Source organism: Tripterygium wilfordii, chromosome 2, assembly GCF_013401445.1.
Source record: "Tripterygium wilfordii isolate XIE 37 chromosome 2, ASM1340144v1, whole genome shotgun sequence".
In the NCBI taxonomy this organism is placed as follows: Eukaryota; Viridiplantae; Streptophyta; class Magnoliopsida; order Celastrales; family Celastraceae; genus Tripterygium; species Tripterygium wilfordii.
In genome coordinates this window covers 5,830,427-5,839,147 of record NC_052233.1, presented here as the reverse complement: position 1 = coordinate 5,839,147, position 8,721 = coordinate 5,830,427, and the positions used below count along the sequence as shown (strand labels likewise).

At 37.9% G+C, this 8,721-nt stretch overlaps 1 pseudogene; it reads right to left on the bottom strand.

Moving 5' to 3' along the window:
- Window positions 1–3,924: 3,924 nt before the first annotated feature.
- LOC119983880 lies at window positions 3,925–4,024 on the bottom strand (annotated as a pseudogene).
- Between the last annotated feature and the right edge of the window lie 4,697 nt (window positions 4,025–8,721).

Sequence of the window (8,721 nt, the reverse complement as noted above, 5' to 3'; positions counted from 1 at the left end):
GCCTCCTGTTGCATCACAGAAGGACAAAAGTATTCAGATAACAATTGAAGAGAAACAAAACAACAAAGAATGCAACATTTGAATTCTTTGAGGAAAATAATTTCACACTAATCTGTCAAACCAAATTCAGATTATTAACAACTTGAAAAGAAGGAAAAAAACCAGTGGTGGTGTACTAGATAAGGCTTTACCATATTGATTTCTGGAGCTCAAAGCATCTACTTCCTTTCCTATGCCTTCTTGTTTTATTACAAATCATGACGAAATAGATCAAACTCGATGATATACATTTTAGAGTTTTTAAACACAATAAAATATGGTGACTATAAAATATGAAACAAATCCCATATATAAAGATATATATATTTTTGATCCCAAATGGCTAAAGATATATTCTAACAGGTATTACTTTCTTCAAAGCAACTTCACATTTTTTGAAAGGTTGAGGTGAATATTTGAGCTGGTCTTCAGAGGAGAGAAACATTTGAAGCCTATGACAATAGGAGTGACGAATGGGTTTCTAAAGCACAAGCTGACATGAACACCTTCTTTTAGTAGATCTATCCAAGATAGATAATACTGATATTTAGTTGAGTCAGATATATTGAATATAAACACTAGTAAAACCAGGCATATCGAAAGGAACCCAATGACGATAGTAGAAAAGCGAAATGAAAGAAGGAAGATACACCCAACTCATTTAAAAATAGATCAATCCAAATGCATAAATCAGAAAAGAAAGAGGGGAAAGCTCACATACTCCCTTCACCATAACCATGGAGGCCTTGGCTTTAGCATTCGCGAACCTCCCTAACAACCAACCAAAAAAAACCCTAAAAATCTAAATTTAATACCACATAGTTCTGAAGGTTTTCATTTGATAATGTAGTTCATACCAAAATTGTTTAATGACATTTTTAAGGGATATGATATGCTAGAAAAATCAATTGCTAGATGATTTTAAAAAGCTACCTTTGATACTAGTAGAAGATGTGATACGAGCTACTATGATATTTGTTGGCCAGTCCACAATCCTCGCCTCTAGTCCTAACGATTCGACTCTTTCACTGACTTTGATGCATGATCAGACCTCTATTTTGAGGTCCTAATACCATCTAATTAGGGGGTTCTAGTTTGTGTTTAAATAAAGTAATTTTACCTTTATAGATATTTCCCTTTGGTTTTACAGGAAATCGGGCTTAAATGATTGAATTGGGGACTCTTGGAGTTGAATGAGGAAGCTGGAATTCATCAAGTGTCCAGAAACCTAATGTATCATCCAGACATTTCCTTCACAAATCAAAACAGAGGCTTCACGAACTTGGAGGATGCATGAAGTGTCTAGACACCCACTTGAAGTGTTCAGACACCATCTTTAAATGCCTGGACACTTCCTTTGAAAAATGAAATAGAAGCAGCCAAAGCAAGCTCGAGTGTTCGGACACATCCATTAAGTGTCCGGACACCTATCACGGATCTCTAATTTTCTACACTGAAATTTCAGGGGCATTTGGGGCAAATTGAATATGTAACCAATGTGGGACGATTTTGTGAAGGCAGTTAGGTATTTTCTACTGTAAAAAGAGGGGAAAACCCTAGGATTTGGTATTCTTTCTCATTGATTCATTGACTCTTGAACATCTAGTCTCCTTGTCCTTCTCTCTAGGGTTTTGCTTAGTTCTTGTGATCTTGATTGTAAACATTGGTTTTCATCTAAAAAATTAATGTTTATTCACATTATAATGAGTGGCCAAGTTCCCTTTCTAGTTTCTAGTCCCGAATAGTGGGTGCAAGGTTTCGATTACTCAAGGTATGTTCAAAGGGTCGTAGCTTCGATCCCTCTCTTTTAATTTCGTGATAGTTGTGTGATTGGGTGCAATAGAATGCTATATTGATTTTATTCTTAGATTCTCTAGTCTAGGGATTTAATTTGATGTGCTTGAATGAGAAGTGTTAAACCCCAATGCATGATTTCCTTAATTAATTAATTGAGTAATCCATTGCATAGCTATTAATTATGTGTATTGACGATGGAGTTTTGAGTTACTTTAGGAATGCATATGGGAGAGTTATGGTTAATTTGTCTTTGAGTGTGAAACTAGGTTGTTAGCAAAATCGAGCCCCAAGGGAAAACATTAATCCATAATATTAGGTGTTTATCCCTTTGCGTTCATCGTAGACTAAGAGACCCGATGGCCTCCATGTATGAGTAGAAGTCTTATATCCCAATTCCCTTTGCATATGCATGAATGATAGTATCATACAATGTATTGCGTATGGTTGTGTGTGTTTGCGATGATACCTGGAGTATGAGAATCGAGTAGCCATCGAGACGGATTAGGAATTAGGTTTTTAATTAATTGTTTTAAGTCTAATTCGTGCTTAACTTGATTACAAAATTGCTCATGCTACCGAGTCATTCGACCCATTTCATTTACTTGCTTTTATTTGTTATTCATTGTGTTTATTAGTGTTAGCTAGTCATTTGCATATCATTCACCACCAAATTTGCATTGCTTCCTTGTGGATCGATATCGGACTCACTAGTTTATTACTTGCCGATACCCTACACTTGGGGTAAGTACACACACACTTTGGTGTCGGTCAATTTTTTGGCGACGTTGTCAGGGAAGCGAGTGTTAAAGACGAAGGTGTGTGGCTTGTAGATGCTAGCTTTATGCTATTAAATGCCATCAAATAAGGAAGGAGCACGGTCACGCTTCAAGGGTAACTTTGTTCCTCCTTTTTACTTGCTTTCTAGTGTAGTTGAGTTAGTGTAGTTGCCAAAAAGAGAGAAAAAAATTGTGAGGAGAACTTGGCGGATGGGGCTCACTTAGATTCCTGTGGACGATGGATGTGACCTTGTTTGCTGCGTGGTAGTGATATGTTGTTTGAGAGAGCTTTGCGCATTTTTCTTTCTATCATTACTTGCTACATCTTGGTTTGTTATTGTTCCTAAGATTGATTGTTGTTCGATTCCTGTCTCTGCTCTTGTTCTTGCTTGATATTGTTCTTGGTTGTTCGTTGATTGAAAAAAGATGTTGTGTCACTTGACTTGGTTGATTGCTACTTTTGTGTGCTACTTGTTGTTGTTCCCTGCCATTATGTCTCAATCTAGAAATAATGTTAGTGGACGTGGGTATAATAGAGATGGGAGAGGTAGTGATATAAATGCGAGTGATGTGGGGAGTGTACGTGGGGGTGATATGAATCTTGATGCATTGCGTTGTCTTTTGTAACATGTGAATATTGATGAGTTGATGAATCTAGTGCAAGGGCAAGATGCCCAAATTGACAATGCCCAAAATGCGCCGAATGCCCAAAATTTTCCAAATGTTCAAGTTGAGCATACTTTGCAAAATGCACCTCAACCACTTCAACAAGACAAATCGACGTAATTTGCCCCGTAAAATGTCTACCAACCTCCCAATATGCCTCCCGCATATCATATGCCTCCCCCATATAATTATGTGCATCCCATGTATTACAATATGCCTCAAATGCCACAGGTGCTACAATATGCTCACTTTGGGCAAAACATTCATGCCCAATCCCAAGAGCATCGCACTTTGAGGGAGCTTATGCATCCCGCAAGGCAAACTCAACCTTCTAGCATCATCGTGCCATCGAACCAACAAAATGTGAGCCTTAAACCGTTCATGTCCCAAATGATTCCCAAATTCCATGGAATGGAATCGGAACAACCATATTCACATGTGCGTGATTTTGAATCGGTGTGTACTACTTTTGGTGATGTCACATGCACACAAGAAATTTTGAGACTCAAACCTTTTCCATTCTCTTTGAAGGACCATGCAAAATAATGGTTTGAGAACTTGCGCCCCCAATCCATTGCGACTTGGGCGGCAATGCAAGGAGAATTTCTCAACAAATATTTTCCTTCCCACCGTACCATATCTTATCAAACACAAATCATGAATTTTCATTGCAAGGAACATGAAACCTTCTTCCAAGCTTGGGAGAGGTTTAAGGATTTGTTGTTTATGTGCCCTCACCATGGATTTCAAAAATTTCAAATTGTGAATTTCTTTCATAAGTCTTTGACCCTATCTTTGAAGAAATTGGTTTCAACTATGACCCAAAGTGATTTTTTGAATAGGGATGCAAATGAAGCATTTACTTTCTATGATGGGTTGGCGGAGGAATCCCGATCTTAGGAAGCTCCTCCACTAACCTGACATGATGTTGTGCCAAGCTCTAGTGGCAAGTTTGTTTTGAATAAAAATGATGATGTGCATGCTAAACTTACTTTGTTTTCCAAGAAATTGGAGTCCCTAGAGTCACAAAAAGCCCCTATAAATGTGGTTGGTGTTGATGAACATGTTGCTTGCACTTTATGTGAAAGTAGGGATCATAGGACGGACGAGTGTAATGCTTTACCGACTTGTAAGGAAGTCCTAATTGGGCAAGGTTACAATCGGAACAATTCTCAAAACTTTAGCAAGCCCTATCCTACCAATAACAAAGGCAACAATTCCTACAATGAGAATTACCCTTGGAGGAATCGTCTGAACTTTGGGCGGAGGAATGATGGGAATGTTCAATCCCAATCACTCCCCAATCCACCCTAACAACAATTGCCCCCTCCAAGTGTTCCTCAACCAATCCAACAACCTTACATTCCACCCCCTAAGAGGTCTCTTGAAGACACTCTTAATATTTTCATGCAAGCTCAAATAGGGGAGAATCAAAAGGCCACCAAATTTCAAGAACAAACTAATAGGGCCATTGAGGATTTAAGGATTCAAATGACCAAGGTCACACAAGCTCTCACCACCTATGAAAAGGGGAAATTTTCAGCTCAACCTTACCCCAATCCTTCAAAGCAAACCAATTTGATAAATTCATCTAGTGGGAGTGGGGAGGTTAGTGGACATGAGCAAGTGCAATCCATCCTTACTTTAAGGAATGGAAGAGTTGTGGATAGGCGTATACCCTTTGAGAATAGTGATGAAAATGATGTGGTGCAAAACTTTGGTGATGGTGTGAGAGAGAGAGAGGAAGAGAAGAGCGAAAAAGAGAAAAATTTTCTTGGTGAAAAGAGAGTTAAGAAGCAAAGAGACCAAGTAGAAGAAAGTGAGAGACAACCAAACGAGGATAAGGTAGAGCCTAGCAAGGAGAGTGAGTACATCCCCAAGCTATCCTTTCCCCAATAGCTAAGAAAAAGCATCAATCAGGCATTGCATAAGGAGATGTTTGAGCTTTTTAGACAAGTTAAGATCAATATACCTCTCCTAGATGCCATTAAGCAAATACCCTCTTATCCCAAGTTTCTTAAGGATTTGTGTACGGTGAAGAGGAAATTGAATGTTAAGGAGAAAGTTTTCCTAGCGGAGCAAGCAAGCTCCATTATTCAAACCAACACCCTTCCTAAGTACAAAGACCCCAGTTGCCCTACTATCTCTTGCGTCATAGGGAACCATAGGGTAGAGCAAGCATTGTTAGACTTGGGAGTAAGTGTGAATCTCATTTCGTACATAATCTATCAAAAATTAGGGTTAGGTGAATTGAAACCTACTAGGATCACCTTGAAATTAGCCGATAGACCTGTGAGGGTTCCTAGAGGTATTGTTGAGGATGTGTTAGTACAAGTGGACAATTTTTACTAGCACATGGATTTCATTGTGTTAGATACTCAACCCCCAACTAGCTTTAGCACTTCCATTTTGGTCATTTTAGGTCCCCAATTCCTAGCAACTTCTAGTGCCTTAATCAATTGTAGGAGTGGGGTGCTACAACTTTCTTTTGGGAATATGACCATGCAGATGAATATCTTTAGTGTGACTAAGGTTGTGGGTGAGTGTGAGGATATAAGGGATGTAGATTTTCTCCATACCCATGTTGAGGATAATTTGGAGTTAACCCTTACAAAGGATCCAGTTGAAGAAGGTGTGCTAGCATTGGGTGGGAAAGTTAGTCAACCTTTGTGTGAGAAAGATGACATTGAGGAATTAGAGCCTCCAACAATTAGAGTTGAATCATCCCAATTGCATCCACCAAGACCGAAAAGAAAACCTTTAGTAAGTGGAGTGAAAAAGTCTCCTAAACGTCACTTTGTGCAAAAAATTGTTGAAAAAGTTAGGAAAGTGTGGCGACCCAAATCTCGAGTATAATTTTTTCCCGGAGATTTATGGATCAAGGAGAATGGACCTTTAGATGTTCACCATGTTCCTCAACATAGAAGTAGTGATTTTGAGGTTACTAGTGGAGGGAAAGTGTTCAAGGTGAATGACCAATGCTTGATACCATTCATGGAGAACTTTGATGCTTTGGTTGTTCCCTGGGATCTAAAGGATCCTACCCCCACCTAGTTTGTGGGAGATTCCACCCTTGTACCATAGTATGGTTGTGATTAGTTTTGATTTGATTTCAATTTTTGTGTGTGTTTTGTATGCTCACAATCCATTTCACAATTTTCGCTCCTAGTGTACTTATTCAAGTTGGGGGGTGCGAATTGTGAAATGGTTGTGTGTTATGTTATGATTTTGTTACCCTTCATTTTGGTGTGTTTTTATATGTTCACAATGCATTTCACAATTTGTTCTTGCCTTGTTTTTCATTCTTGACATTGGGGACAATGACTCATTTAAGTTGAGGAGTGAGGGAATTGTGAATTCATTGTGAAACTTGCTTTATTTTGGTGTGCTTTCGTGAATATCAAAAATTTGAAAAATTTGAAAAAACTCTTGTTGTGTCATGCTTGGATAGTATGGTTGGTATTAATTTTTTTTTTCAGGATATGATTTATTTGTCATGATTCCAACCACTTTTGAACAGTATGGTATGACTTCCTACCCTCCATCCTATTGTATTGTGCTTTGTTGTTCATACATGCTAGATGGACTTATTCTTGTAGATGCTTTTGGGGATTCACTACCAATTTGAACGTTAATTTCTTATTCTTGTTCAAATGTGCAAGTGTAGAGTAGGTTCCTTAATTCCTTTGGTGAAACCGATGCATGTAATTGAGTGGGATGATTATGATCAATTTCTCTTGGGATGATTGAGACTTAGTTTGATATAAAATTGTATGGTTGAGCAGACATCTTGGCATTGAAGCATTTGTACGGCTACGTTTTTGGATTCTTTTGTCTGAAAAATTATTTTTTTTACCCTTCTCATTCTTTTGAGCCATTCGTCATTGATTTACATTGGGTTTTGGGTGATTATCTTCATTGATATTCATTTGAAATCCTCTGAGCATGTTATTCAATAGCTTTGCAAACATTACATTTGATTACTAAGAAGTGTGATTTTTATTTTTTGCCACATGCTTGTGAACTTAGGATTGAATGATTCATTAGGTTGAGAGTGATTATTTGCCCTAAATTTCTTTAAGCCTCTTGAATTCATTTACAAGCCTTGTCTGAGCCACTTTCCCAAAATTTTCCCACTTTTAGTTGCAAGGTTAAGTTGGAGCTTGAAATTAAATCAGTGTTGATACTATGCCTCCTTATTTTGAAAAAAAGGGATTTTGCTACGGTGAACAAATAGAAAAAAAATAGAAATAAAAGAAGAAATAAAAAAAGAGAGAAAAAAATCAAAAAGAGAAGTATACAATAAAGCTATCCCTAATGTGTTTAAAGGAGGAGAAGTAGTTGAATTTGTGGTTTATAAGAAAGAGGTGACAAAATGAGAGTCTAGCTCCCATATTTAAACTTAACCTTGCGACTTGTTACCTAGTTCCAAATTCTTCCTACCTTTTCCCATAGCCACATTACAACCCGATAAAACCTAGTGATGAATTTGATCCTAGGTAAGCAAGTGAGTTGGTGGATGCATTAGTTGCTCTTGTAGGTGATTTCTTTCTCAAAGCTATGCCTATCCAAATTATCTTTCATAAACACATACATTTAATTCAATTGTGTGAGTCATTCACTTAGCACAATGCTTTCATGTTTTTGTGTACATTTGGGATTGAGGATTTATGAACACCAAAAGGGTCCATAACAAGGTTTTACTTGGGTGAATGTGTTGATTTCCCTTGCTTGATTGCACATATATTTTTCATAGTATAAAATGTTCTTAGTCATCTTTGAGGGGATTGAGATTGATTTTCCAAAGATTTTGCATGTTTTCGACTAGCGGGGGAATTGGAGGATTAGCTTTATTTCTTGCATGTGAGAACTTAAGAATCATTTATGGTGCTTTCAAAGTAATGGTGGATCCCTTGACAAGTGTTTGTAGGTAACGCTCTGATAAGCCCTCACGAGACTACAACTCATCCACTAGGATGACCTAGGGGTTTAAAGGCTTGTTGCATACGCTAAATGCAACCGTGATACCTACGTCAGTTAGTTAGGATTTTATTTTTAGGTAGTGTTTGCATTGTTAGGGACTAGTAATGTCTAAGTTGGGGGTGTGATTAGACCTCTATTTTGAGGTCCTAATACCATCTAATTAGGGGGTTCTAGTGTTTAAAGTAATGCATTTGTGTTTAAATAAGTAATTTTACCCTTATAGATATTTCCTTTTGGTTTTGCAGGAAATCGAGCTTAAATGACTGAATTGGGGACTCTTGGAGCTGAATGAGGAAGTTGGAATTCATCAAATGTCCGGACACCTGATGTACCGTTCGGACACTTCCTTCACAAATCAAGATAGAGCTTCACCAACTTGGAGGACGTATAAAGAATCCGGACACCCTCTTGAATCCGGACACCTATTGTCCGGACACTTCCATTGAAAAAAGAAACAGAA